Here is a 13575-nt window from a genome sequence, read left to right on the forward strand (position 1 = left end):
TCAACAGCCCCAAGTCCAAAAATCAGTTTAAGGCAAGCCAAATCCAACAGTCACCTCATTCTCATATTTCAAGGAAACCGTTTCAAAATCAAATCATTGACAACCGATTAAACTCATTTCTTAAAGCTTTAAAGAAACGGTTCAACAACAGTCATTTATTAAAACCAGATCATTTAAAGCAGACCAGGCTGAATCCAAGAGTATATTCTATTTTTCACATTATCAAGAAAATCAACTCAACTCAAATCAATTCCCCACGGATTAAACTCGATTTCAAAGCTTTAAAAGAATCAACTTCAAAAGCATTTCGTTTCACAAAGCCACACAACAATCCAACCAACAAACGTTCATAATCAATCGAGACAATTCAAACCATACATAAGGCCGATACAATCACCAAATACACATTTTCTCACATCAGTATCCATATGTAATAATTCCATTACATAAAGTATAGTTTTTGGAAAGCGTCCCTACCTCAAAACGCAAATCCATAACCCAAACGTCTCACAGAGTCCTTTCTGCCTCAACTCGAAATCAAAGGCAGCTTTAAAGCACAGCCCCACGCATTTTCGCAGTAGCATAAACAGCTCTAAATTACAACAATCAACCTCAGTTACTAAATCCTAAGAACATTAATACCGTAAAGGCTTCAATACACGTACGGGACACTAACGCAGGGCATTTCGAAACATAATTACTCACCGAAACCAAGAAAGAACGGCTGAACTGAAACAGCGGCGGTCTCCGAGCCGGTTCGGCAGCAACTCGGCAGCCACCTCAAGCGGCAGCGGCGACAAATTCCGATCACGACAACTGAAACCAACACGTAGTGACTATAGTATTCTCGGAATTCAAAAAGGACAGAAACCACAATTAAAACCCTTATTGGCAAACTTTTCCGGCGACGGCCGCAGGGTTTCAAGTGGCAGAAGCTCAGCCCGGAGCTCCGGCGGCAATCCCGGAAGGCACAGGACCATCCCCGGCGGTCAGAATCACAGAAATGCAGCTCCCTTCTCCGGCAGTGACACCGGCGGCGACCTGAGCCCTTTTCTGATGGCGGCAGCGACAACCGGCGTCCTCAGTGACGATGGAGGCACGGCGGCGGCGCTCCTCCTCCGACACGGCTTGACGGCGACCCTGTGACAGCTGGCCGCGGCGGGTCTGGCAGCATAGGCGGAGATTGGGTGGAGCAGTTTCCCTCCTTCGCAGTCCTCTCTTTCTCACCTCAGTCCTGATTCGCAGCAGAGGTGGCCTCTCGGACAGCGGCGGCGGTCTTCCCGGCGACAGTGGCAGCGCGACAGTCCCGAGCAACGCGGCGGCAGCAAGCTTCGATCACGGCAAGGGACAGCGCCGTTCTCCTTCTCCATTTTCGCGCAGCTCCCTTCCTCAAGGCTCGCCTCGATCTCTCTCTCACTCAGGCTAGATCGGCGGCTTCATGGTGGCGGCGACGGCAGGACGCGTTGGCGCGGCGGCAAGGCGACGGAAACGCGGTGAGCTTCCTTCCGCCTCTCCTCAGCCGCAACTCAGTCTCCCTCTCCCTCTCTGCCTCAGTTTCTTTCTTTCATGGAAATGGGAAGCCGTGCGTGTTGCGATCTGTTGGGGAAAGGGGGGAAGATCTGCTGCTGTTGCTGAGTGTATTGGTTTGAGGAAAGGGGAAGTGTTGCTGCTGCTGTTAGAAGGGAGGGGCTGCAGCAGTTGGGGGAAACCGGGTCGGGTTAGGGTTTCCAGGGTTAGGATTTCATTTTTGAAAATAAGGGTTAGGGTTATTTTTGTAATTTCAAATAAAAGTAGGGGTAATATAGTAATTAGGAACAAATTTTAACCCAACAAAATTAATGTATAAAAATACTATTTGCTCATCAATTTTACAAATTATTTTCAATAAAATGCTCAAATCAAATAATTAGAAATAATATACTTAAGTCTCTATTTTCCCAAAACAATAGTATTAATATTTAAAATACTAATTATTTAATCTGAATCATATAAAATCTTTATTATTTCACAACTACTAACTTTATAATTCAAATATAGAAAATCATTCAATAATTATAAAATTAGATAATAATCATAACTTATCTCAAATTCAATAAATTACAACTTGCCTTAATTATCTTTAATAAAATAATTTTTGAAATTAAGGCTATAAATAACTATATGATTTTGAGACTTGATCATAATAAAATTTTTCAAAAGTTCTAGATCTTACAACAACAACAACAACAACAAAGTCTTATCTCATTAGGTAGGGTCAGCTACATGGATCAAATGAGGCCATTGAACTCTATCATATATTATGTCTACAGAAAGACTTTTATATATAGATTTTGTTTGACCACCTCGTCTAAGCATCACATTTTAAAAAATCTTCATTGATGTAAATTAATTTTTTATTTTTTATTATTTAGGTGTATCAGCGATTGTTATTAATGCTATTGTATTTATTACACGATTATTTTTTATTATTATTATTATTATTATTATTATTATTATTATTAACTATCCAACGATGATCCTTATTAGATATATGTTTATTGTTATTGCTCTGGCCATTATTATCTTTGACAAAATATTATGTATAAATCACCTACTGTTAGTAATGTTAATCGTAATTTAAGATTTATATTGAAACGTATGAATATAAAAAAAATTCATTATAGATATGACACTCTTTTCGCTGAAAGTTAATATTTTTCTTCCATAACGTATTCAAGTCCTTTTTTTGTGTACTTAATCAGTCCATCAATATATTGACAATAAAATTGGACATCATGCCTAAACAAATCTGCAACAGTCCTGATCAGCCCATCTCATTTGTCCTACACGTTCACTTAACGGAAGTTCTTTTATAACCTTCCATAAACGGCTATAACGGTTACGCGAGTCAGCCGTAACCAATTCTAATTCCCTGAGACTTCTGGCACGCATTGAAAACAAAATAGATCTAAACAATATGTGTCGATAACTGCGATCTTCAAAAAGAATCTCTTTATATCTTTATAAAACATCGGAATCGGAGAGCGACCCATAATTTATTATAAGCCACCAAAATGAAGGGGGTGATGTTTTATATGTCAGGCAATTTAATTATGAGAGAGAGCATTTTGTTTGTCTTTGGAAACTTATTATTCTTTTGGATTGATTCAATTTTGTACATTTCATTTAAGTCAATAGTGAATCGGGGAAGATATTTTACCATGCACGTTTGGATAATTATGTTTTGAAATTTAATTTTAATCACAAATGGAAACTATTGGTCATGGAAACATAATTAATTTTAGAGTAACGTTACATGTTCAGCAAATATTATTATTTTAGTATTTATTACGGTACGATGATAAATTCATGCGTACCGATATAATAAAAATGTGGACAAATTAGAACAAGACATGTGGATTATGTTTTCCACGTCAATAATTAATTTTTCTTTCATTAAATTTGGAATTGACTTTTTGTGTAATTAAATGAGAGAAGATAGTTATAGAAAGAAATTAATTGTGTCAATTAAGTTAAGAGAGTGATTTTCACTCTCTTATAAGTACAAATATTATTGATCATATATTTTTATTTAGGTGTTTGCTTCGATACGATCATAAATTTATCCGTATTGGTACAATTAAAATGTAGACAAATTAAAACACGACATGTGAATTATATCTTCCAAATTAATAATTAATTTTTGTTTTATTAAATATATATCATATCAATTATTTTACTAAACTATCCTTATACTTTAATAAAAATAAAAAATAAGTTTTATTTAATTTTAATAAAAAGACTTAAATATCTTTTTCTTTTCTATTGGATAAAAATCACCCGAATCCTTTTAATTTAATCAAAATTCAATTAACTTTAGTTTATAATTTTATATTTGAGTCAATTTAAAATTCAAAATCAAAATACATTTCATTATTCATATACACTACAAAATTACTTTGTTTCTAAGAAACCCTAATCTAATTTCTCCTTCCCCATTCATACCAAAAAAAAAAAATCTAAAGAGTAACTTCACCCCTAATCCTCTACCGCATAGCCGCATTCTACCACCACCCTCTCCCTTTTTCGTAGCTGCGCCTCCTCTCCGTCGGTCTTCACGCATAGCAGCATGCACCAGCAGCAGCCGCTAGCCGTTCTCTGTTTGGACAAAGAAGAAGAAGAACACAGTTCATCCAGCAAAGACTTTTTCTGACGGCACCGTCGACTCCGTCGCCGCTGCAGTTCACGGCACCGCTCTCATCGTGTACTTACATTTCTTTGCCAACATCATTCAGGTTTCCTAGCAAAGACTTTTTTCCTATTAATTTATCAAATAATTTCTCACATTCTTCATGCAACCTCTGCAAAATATTGAATTGCAAGATAATTTTTCATTCTCATGTTAACAACGACATTATTAATACTAATACCAGTATATGGTCCCAGCTCAAACACTCCCTATTATGTTTTCTATGCACCACTTGTGTTTGTAAAAATGGGGTAGTGAAAATCATCCTCATTTGAAACTTGTGTTTTGGGGGCATGTTTGGTTTGGTGGGGGTGAAGCTTATGTGAAGTTTTTTTTTAAGGTTGTTTATGAAGGAGTAGAAAAAGAGGTTCCTTTTTTGGGTAGTTTATGTTTAAAAACGTAGAGAGTGGTGTAGCATTAATGGCTTCCTTAGAAGAAAAGGTTAAAACTTGTGGTGTTGGTGTTGTTGTGGGATCAAACTCTAGTTGGTGAGATGAAGCACCTCAAGAAAATGCAAGAGCACTCTGTTTTGTAATCTTTGTTTTATCTTTTCACTAAATCTTTTCCTATTAATTAATCATGGGTGGTTCATTATATGGTTTCATCATTCATCAAGCTCAATATTTCACCTTTAACATTTTTTGCCTTCTTTTTATGATGATGGTAATTTCAGGGGTGAGAAAGACTTTGAATTCAGAACTGTGGCATGCTTGTGCTGGCCCTCTTGTCTCTTTGCCTCAAGTGGGAATTCTTGTTTATTACTTACCCCAGGGATATAGTGAGGAGGTAAATCTCTTCTTCTGATAGCAAATGTGTGAATATTTTTTTCTATAGCAAATGTGTATCCATTTTAAACATGGGCTAGGGTTGAGTATCATGAATCTAGTACTATGATTAAGTCATTAACAGAATAGAGTTTAGAATAGTAAATCGCATTAAGCTTTTGCTTTTAAGTAATTTACACAATTTACACGTGTGTTCATATTAAAATGACCTGATATTATCTCTTACTGTTAGTATTAGGCAGTATTTTTCTGTAACTTGAAGTAATTTATGGATGAGACCTTTCTATGGAGATTTTGTTTTAGCACAGAGCTGAATTTTTCTCAAGTATATCACTATTTTAATCCTCGAAAGATTAGTCTGCTAAGAAAAATAATCCTGCAAATATTGATAATTATTCTATGATACAGAAATTGATTAATAATAAAAGTAATAAGTTCTCATCTATGATTAACAATTATGTAAATAAATTGTTTCTGCAGTTCTCATCCATGTTTTTTGTAAACCCTGTTAAATTAGTAGATAATTAGTCAATAAATTAGTTTTTAATAAATAAAATTAGAAATACAAATATTATATCAAATTAGGATTGAGCTTATTGAAACGAGAATTTTGACAATAATTTCGAAGAAATCGGTCCAAGATTGGACCGAACGGACCGAACTGGTTAAACCAGGCCTAAACAGGACCCGTGGGTCCAACCGGCCCAGCAATTAAATGAGCCACGGGCTCTTCTTTCTTCTCCATTTCAGCAAAACGCTGAAAGCTCCAGGGAAGGAGAAGAACGCCATAACCCTTACGGTGATTTCCAACTCACGTAACTCCTCCGTCCGAGCTCCGATCGCTGCACCGTTTGCGGCCATGCGACCACCGCGTTGAGCTCTACGTTTCTATTGGAACAATTTCATAGGTAACTTGCTATTTAACCTCAGCCCCTTCTTCCCCAATTTTTGGAAAATTAAGTGGAGATATTGAATTTCTTTGTTCTTTAATGTTTTAGGATCCAATTAGCTTGAGGAAAACGTTCACTCTTGCTTATGTGAAGCTTGGGTAAGGTGAGGATACCATAATTCTATTTTAATTTCATTAAATTTGAGTTTTGAGTATTAAATTGGGTACATATGTGTTATAAATGTGTATTAGGCTGTGAATAAATAATTGGAACTTGAAATTATGAATATTTGAACTTGGAGGAAGCTGAGCTTAGAGTGTATTGAGCTCTTGAGGGGCTGTCTTGGCTTTAATTAAATTGCTATGGTCACTACATGGAAATCGACCAAAGTATGGTTTAGGTTTCTTGCATTTAATATGTAAGGTTCTGTGAAAACTTAGGCTAGATAACTATAGGATAAGCTGGAATGCAGGTGTATATTTAATGTTTAGTAACTTGATTGATGAATATGCTTGGTTTGGTTTGGTGATTTGATTATGAGGTGGAGTTTGTTACTAAGTGGATTTTTTAAGGGATTTATGGTTGTATTATTGATTATATGATTGTAAGTAAATTGTAGGAAAGCATGATGGATTTGTTGGAATATGAATTTGTGTAATATCGCTGAATGGTGATTGATGAAATGATATAGAGCTTGTTGAGTATTGTTGATGGCACTTGGAGTTGGTGTTGATAGGTTTGGGAATGAATGGAATGGAAATCTTGAATGAAAAATGAGATTTTGAAGAAATTGCTAAAGTTAGTTTTTGGCCGAACTTCGGCGAGGTATAACTTGCCTTCCGGACTCTCAATTTGTTTCCAACTTATTTTAAAATGAAAATTGGGTTCGTGATGTTTATGCCACTCGAAGAACGGGTGAAAAACATTGGGAATCAAAGAAGTTATGGGAGTTGGAAAGTTATACCTGTAAACTATTTTTTTGTTTGTAACAGCTCTACCTCCCTGCTACTGCAACTTTGTTACTGCATCAGTTTTGCTTTTTTTAAGAGAACGTACGCGTATGTGTGGCATGGGATTTTGACGATGCGTACGCGACTGATGCCATGCGCACGCGTAAGGGGTAGTAAGCATGTCCACGCGTACACGTGACCAATGCACTTACGTGACATGGAGTTTTCACCCACGCATACGCATGACAAGGGATGCGCGCGAGCTGCAGCTTCACACTCCCACGCGCACGCGTGGCCCCTATTTTAGCAAACATGGTTTTCAGCATTTTAAACTGTATTTCAAACTTCTAAACCCCTACTTTCATTCCTTTAGTCATTAATAATAGTATTAAACCTGATAATCAGATGAAGATAGGGAATGGGGATAACTTGGAGGTGAAGTAAAGCTGAAAAGTGATGAATAGATTATGAAATGTTACGAATGAACATGTATGATATTTGGCTTGATAATCAAATGAATGATTATGTATGATACTTGGCTTGAATGATTAAATGATCTGAGATATGAGATTCCCTGGATAAAGTACCATGACTCGCCACCACGTATACCCGGTTGAAAGCTTGATACTCTGTTGACCCTACGACGTCAGGGTGACCGGTCACTTATAAATTCCCGGGAATGTTAACCCCCATTGAGCAATATTGATTATTTGAGAAAAAGCTATGCATAAACTCTTGGGAATAAACGTCGAGGGATAGTCTAAGGTTTTCGGACTTGTCGAGTTGGCTGGATAACCGACAGATGAGCCTCATCATCCATAGGACAGGCATGCATCATGTGCATACTACTTGAATTACTTGCTTGTGCATTAACTGGGTGTGCCTAAGTGTACTTGCCATGTTAAATGTATATTTGTTACCTGCAATATTTGTAACCTTCTTGTGCTTGCCTTTATCTGTTTATTTGTCTGTGAAATGCTGATGGAGATGGAGGTGTGGAGGAATGGCAGTATGGAAATTAGATTTAAGGTTAAGTTAAGTTATGCTCAGATACTCTTAGAAAACCACCTTTTATGGCTTCTGTTTAATACTTTAAACTCTATAATCTGGGTGTTGATGTTCTAGGACTGCCTCTGGCATTCCCAGGACCTTATCTATTATGTGTGTGGCACCTTTATCATACTGAGAACCTCCAGTTCTCATTCTATACTATGTTGTTGTTTTTCAAGTGCAGGTCGAGAGGCGTCTCGTTAGGCATCTGGGCTCCTGAAGTGAAGTGGTTACTAGGTTATTTTGTTATACAGTGATGTATTTATATGTACTTAGTTTTCTCTCCACATAACTTATTCTTTTTTATCCTCTTAGAGGTTTATGGAGAGACAGAATTTTGTTCATGTACATTTGGGTTTTGGATGTGTGTGTAAATATCCTCCGGCCAGCCTTGACTTCGCGGGCTGAGTTTGGAGCTTGTTATTTTGTATCTTTGGCCCTCTATTCCTACTTTTATTATCTTATGTTTGTATATATATAATATTCTCCAGCCAGCCTAGGCTTCGCAGGCTAAGTTTGGAGCTTGTTATTTTGTATCTTTGGCCCTCTATTCCTACTTTTATTATCTTATGTTTGTATATATATAATATTCTCCAGCCAGCCTAGGCTTCGCAGGCTAAGTTTGGAGCTTGTTATTTTGTATCTTTGGCCCTCTATTCCTACTTTTATTATCTTATGTTTGTATATATATAATATTCTCCAGCCAGCCTAGGCTTCGCAGGCTAAGTTTGGAGCTTGTTATTTTGTATCTTTGGCCCTCTATTCCTACTTTTATTATCTTATGTTTGTATATATATAATATTCTCCAGCCAGCCTAGGCTTCGCAGGCTAAGTTTGGAGCTTGTTATTTTGTATCTTTGGCCCTCTATTCCTACTTTTATTATCTTATGTTTGATAGCTATAGTCTTCTTCACACGCAAGTTATTCCATTTCCGGAGCGGTGCGCTTTTCATTTTGCGATTTTGTTTTATCCATTTTTCAAGGCTCCTAGTCTATTATATTATTTCTACTATTATAAGTATGTATTTTAATTTTTAGAAGTCGTAATACCTCGCCACCTCTGTTTTACATCCTAGATATAAAGCTTTGGATGGGAGGGTGTTACATTTTTTCTTAAAATTACTTTTTTATTAATCACCCATGTACAGATTATATATATATATATATATATATATATACGCATTTGTAATTTATATTGTTTTGGTTGTTTACTAGAGTGTGTTTCTATATGATAGTTATTAACTTATCATTTTATTTCTACAGTTCTCATCCATGTTTTTTTTTATAAATTCCTAGCTTCATCCATGCACATATTGTCAATGATGTAAACTTATTCCTAGTTTAGAATGCATTTTGTGACTATATAGCATGCACTACTATATTATTTTAAGAAGATATACGTGCTTTTTAAAAAAACAAAAAAAAAGAGGGTGTTATGTACATATACCCAGCCATGACATGAAGCTTCCCTTTTAGTAGTAGTTTTAATTTTGTGCCATGCGGGTGGATGTGAGAGTTGCAGAATTAAATCTGAATCGGAATAGTTTGATTTATACGTGTTTTTTTTTTTTTTTTAAAAAAAGAAAAAAAGAGGGTGTTATGTACATATACCCAGCCATGACATGAAGCTTCCCTTTTAGTAGTAGTTTTAATTTTGTGCCATGTGTGCGGATGTGAGAGTTGCAGAATTAAATCTACATCGGAATAGCTTGATTCTTTAACCTTCACTTTATTTTTATTTATTTATTTATTTTCCTTGTCATCAATTGCTTGTCTCTTGTACCAAAATTAAAGGCAACCAATTAACACTTTTTGCCTCATTTTCTTTTTAAGTCACAATCTCACTTAATTCTCGCATATCATTTCTCATTGTAATTTGCAACCACCGCAGCATAGATTGAAATAATAATAAGACCAAGGAGTTTATTTGAATTTTGAAGATGTAGTAAAACATGTCTTAACCTATTGATATCACGCATTAAGCTGCTGTAAAACAAGAGAGATGCGCAACTGAAGGAAATGCTTCCCAATTCTTGCAAACTGCCAAGAGGTAATTGCTAGAATTCGGGTAATTATTCAGTGTTTCATAACGCTTGTTAATTTTATTTCTATCTTAGCTCACTCTGCATTTTCGTTGCTATTTGTTTGATTGTATTGATTTAAATAAGTGGAGCATATCATTCGAGAACAAAATATATGGGAGGCATATGAAATTTTAGAGTTATTCTATGAATTTATTCTTGCTTGTGTACCTATAATTGAGAGCCAGAAGTAATTCCATACAAATATAAGTATTTGTGCTTATTGGATGGTGTGTTTTCTTTTTAATTAGCTTACATGAAGTTAGTTTAAACTATAATCATACATGAAGATAAGTGATCGTGGATACTTTTTCTTTGTTGTCTGTTTTTTTGCAGGTGTTAGAGCAACTTGAAGGCAACCACCTCTCCTCCGCAGCGATCCTCAGCCAAGACGATAGTGTTTGGGTTCAGCTCTAATTTCTCTCAGGTTATCTTCAATATTTCTCAATTTCTCTCTCCAAAACTCTCCTTCTTTCTTAATGCTTTGTTTTCTAGAATCATCTCGTTCTTAGTGCTTTGTTTTCTAGAATCATCTCATTCTTTTTTCAAATTAACTATGATAGCATCTAATTTACTTGTAATCAAGCATTTCTTATACATAGTGCACAAATTCAGAATTGCAGAAGTGCACAAATTCAAAAAAATGGGCCAAATTGAAAACAAGGTAATTTCATGATAAATTAGAGAAAAAATTAATGAAAAAAAAAGAACAAGATGATTATGGAAAACAAAGCACTAAGAAAGCAGGAGAGTTTTGGAGAGAGAAATTGAGAAGTATTGAAGATAACCTGAGGGAAATTAGAGCTGAACCCAAACACTGCCGTCTTGGCTGAGAATTGCTGTGGAGGAGAGGTGGTTGCCTTCAAGTTGCTTTAGCACCTGCAAAAAAACAGACAACAAAGAAAAATATACACGACCACTTATCTTCATGTATGATTATAGTTTAAACTAACTTCATATAAGCTAATTAAAAAGAAAACACATCATCCAATAAGCACAAATACTTATATTTGTAAGGACTTACTTCTGGCTCTCAATTATAGGTACACAAGCAAGAACAAATTCACAGAATAACTCTAAAATTTCGTATGCCTCCCATATATTTGTTCTCGAATGATATGCTCCACCTATTTAAATCAATGCAATCAAACAAACAGCAAAGAAAATGCAGAGTGAGCTAAGATAGAAATAAAATTAACAAGCGTTATGAAACACTGAACAATTACCCGAATTCTAGCAATTGCCTCTTGGCCAACCTGCAAGAATTGGGAAGCATTTGCTTCAGTTGCGCATCTCTCTTGTTTTGCAGCAGCATAATGCGTGACATCAATAGGTTAAGACATGTTTTACTACAAAGTACCAAGATCAACAAGCATCGTGTTTAGAGTTGCTACAGAATGAAGAGTATCCATGTAATAAATTGTAAAAGCATCCACTCAAATCCAACCACCAGCCCTGAATGTTTATTATAAGAGCAAGTATCTGAATTTGACAAACTGTAATGCACGATTTACAGATATACAAAGAAAAGAGTGGGCGAATCTCAATACTCAAATCGAGTAATAAAGCATGGATATATGTCAAAAATTGGTCTTTCAAGAACAGAATCAGTAAGTAAAATGTGAGAAAAGTGGGGAAAATCACCCGAGAGTGGCAAAAACACCTCTTTTAAAGAGCTTATTAAGAAATAAAAAGTGACATTGTTGATGATGACGATAATGAAGATCAAATAATCATTCAATAACCCAACAATTACAACACAGTAACAAACATTACAAGAACATTTGAACAAAAATTTTAGAAATTAAAAGGAAGAAGAAAAACCGAGCATTCAGCAACCAGAACAAAATTAAAAGGAAGAAGCGAAAGCGAAGAATTGAAAGCAGGGACACTAACCTTCGACGGAGACATGACGGCAACTGGCGAGACAACGGCGAAATTAAAGCAGAGACGACGGCAAGCGGTGACCTGACGGCGAGCTGCTCCAAGCCACGAACAGAGAAGCCAGCGAGCATGGGGACGACGTGCCGAGCTACCTGGTTCTGGACAGGGGGCTTTGCTTCAGAGGGGGGGCACGAATGATTAGGAGAATTGGGACTTTCACAGCAAAGCCAAGTAATAAAATGTGCTTCTCATACCCGAAGCAGAAACGGTGTGGTGACAGGAATGGATTCAACAGCGGAGATTGAATGGAATTGAGAGCAACTTGAGAAGATAAAGAACGATCAAAGAACAACTTTTATTTTTTGTTTTTTTATATGTTTTTGTTTTGTTGTTTAAATTATTTGAAACTATAAAATTAGAATTAATTGAATTCTGAATTTTTATTAATTTAAAAGGGTATTTTTGTCTAATCAAATAAAGTAAGGATGTTTAAGACTTTTTATAAAATTAAATTAAAAATATTTTTTTATTTTTATTTAATTAAAGGGGTGTATTAGTAAAAGTGGTGATATAATATATATTTAAACAAAAAATAAATAAATGCTGATGTGGAAAATAAATTCTACATGGCTTATTATTACTTGTCTATATTTTAAACGTATCGGTACGTATGAATTTATCATCGTACCGAAGCAAACACCTATTATTTTTGGTCAGCAATAATTTATACTTATATTTATAGATATTTTATAAACAAGAAACATATAGTTTGCATTTATATTTATCAGAGTTTTGTACATATGAATTAATACAGTTTACATCCACATTTTTCAGAGTTTACACACATGAATTAGTAAAATTTATTTGTTAAAGATAATTCAGTATTTTTGCTTGTCAAATAATGGTCAAAAACACTAAAAATTGAGGGTAAATCACATAAACAATACAAATGCCACTCAATATTACACAAAAATCCTAAAACCCAAAACGTTATATGCATGTCTCATTTTCAAAATTATGTAAATTGAAGCTAATAAGCTCGATTTAGCCATATACGATGTAAATCGAATTAAACAAGTTCAATTTAGCACAAAAGCAAGTAATCAAATGATATAGATTTGATTCAAATTTACTAGAGTCAATTTATAAGGAGAGGGCTTGATACATAAAACGATACAAATTAATTCGATTTACTCTTTGAAATAACCAAAGTAAATCGAGTCTAGTTAATTCGAATCAAGGTTAAGTACTTTTTTCCGTCTCTAAATTCTTGGGTCAAATTCAAAATCGTCTCTGACCTTTTTTTCTTATTAATATTATCCTCAAAGTTACTGAACATTTTAAAATCATCCTTTTGAACATAATAATTTTTTAAAAGATACAAATACTCTTTTTCTATTAGCACTACCATCACATCACCCACCTATTACCCCCACCCTTCCCACTTAAAACAGAAAAACCAAAACGAAGAAAATGAACAAAAGAGGGAGAAAAAAGAAAAGAAAAGGAAGAAGAGGGAGGTGATGGCGGAAAAGAGTGCAGCCGCTACCGTCGCATTGTGAATATAGAGAGAGGAAAAACAAGGATAGGAGAGAGATAACAAGAGAAGAGAGAAACACGGAGGGAGAAGAAAGGAAAAGAAAGGAAGAAGAGGGGGGAGGTGATGGCGGGGAAGAGTGTGGTCGCCCAGTCGCGTCGTGAAAGAGA

The sequence above is a fragment of the Arachis ipaensis genome, chromosome B01 (genome assembly GCF_000816755.2).
Source record: "Arachis ipaensis cultivar K30076 chromosome B01, Araip1.1, whole genome shotgun sequence".
Taxonomy (NCBI): Eukaryota; Viridiplantae; Streptophyta; class Magnoliopsida; order Fabales; family Fabaceae; genus Arachis; species Arachis ipaensis.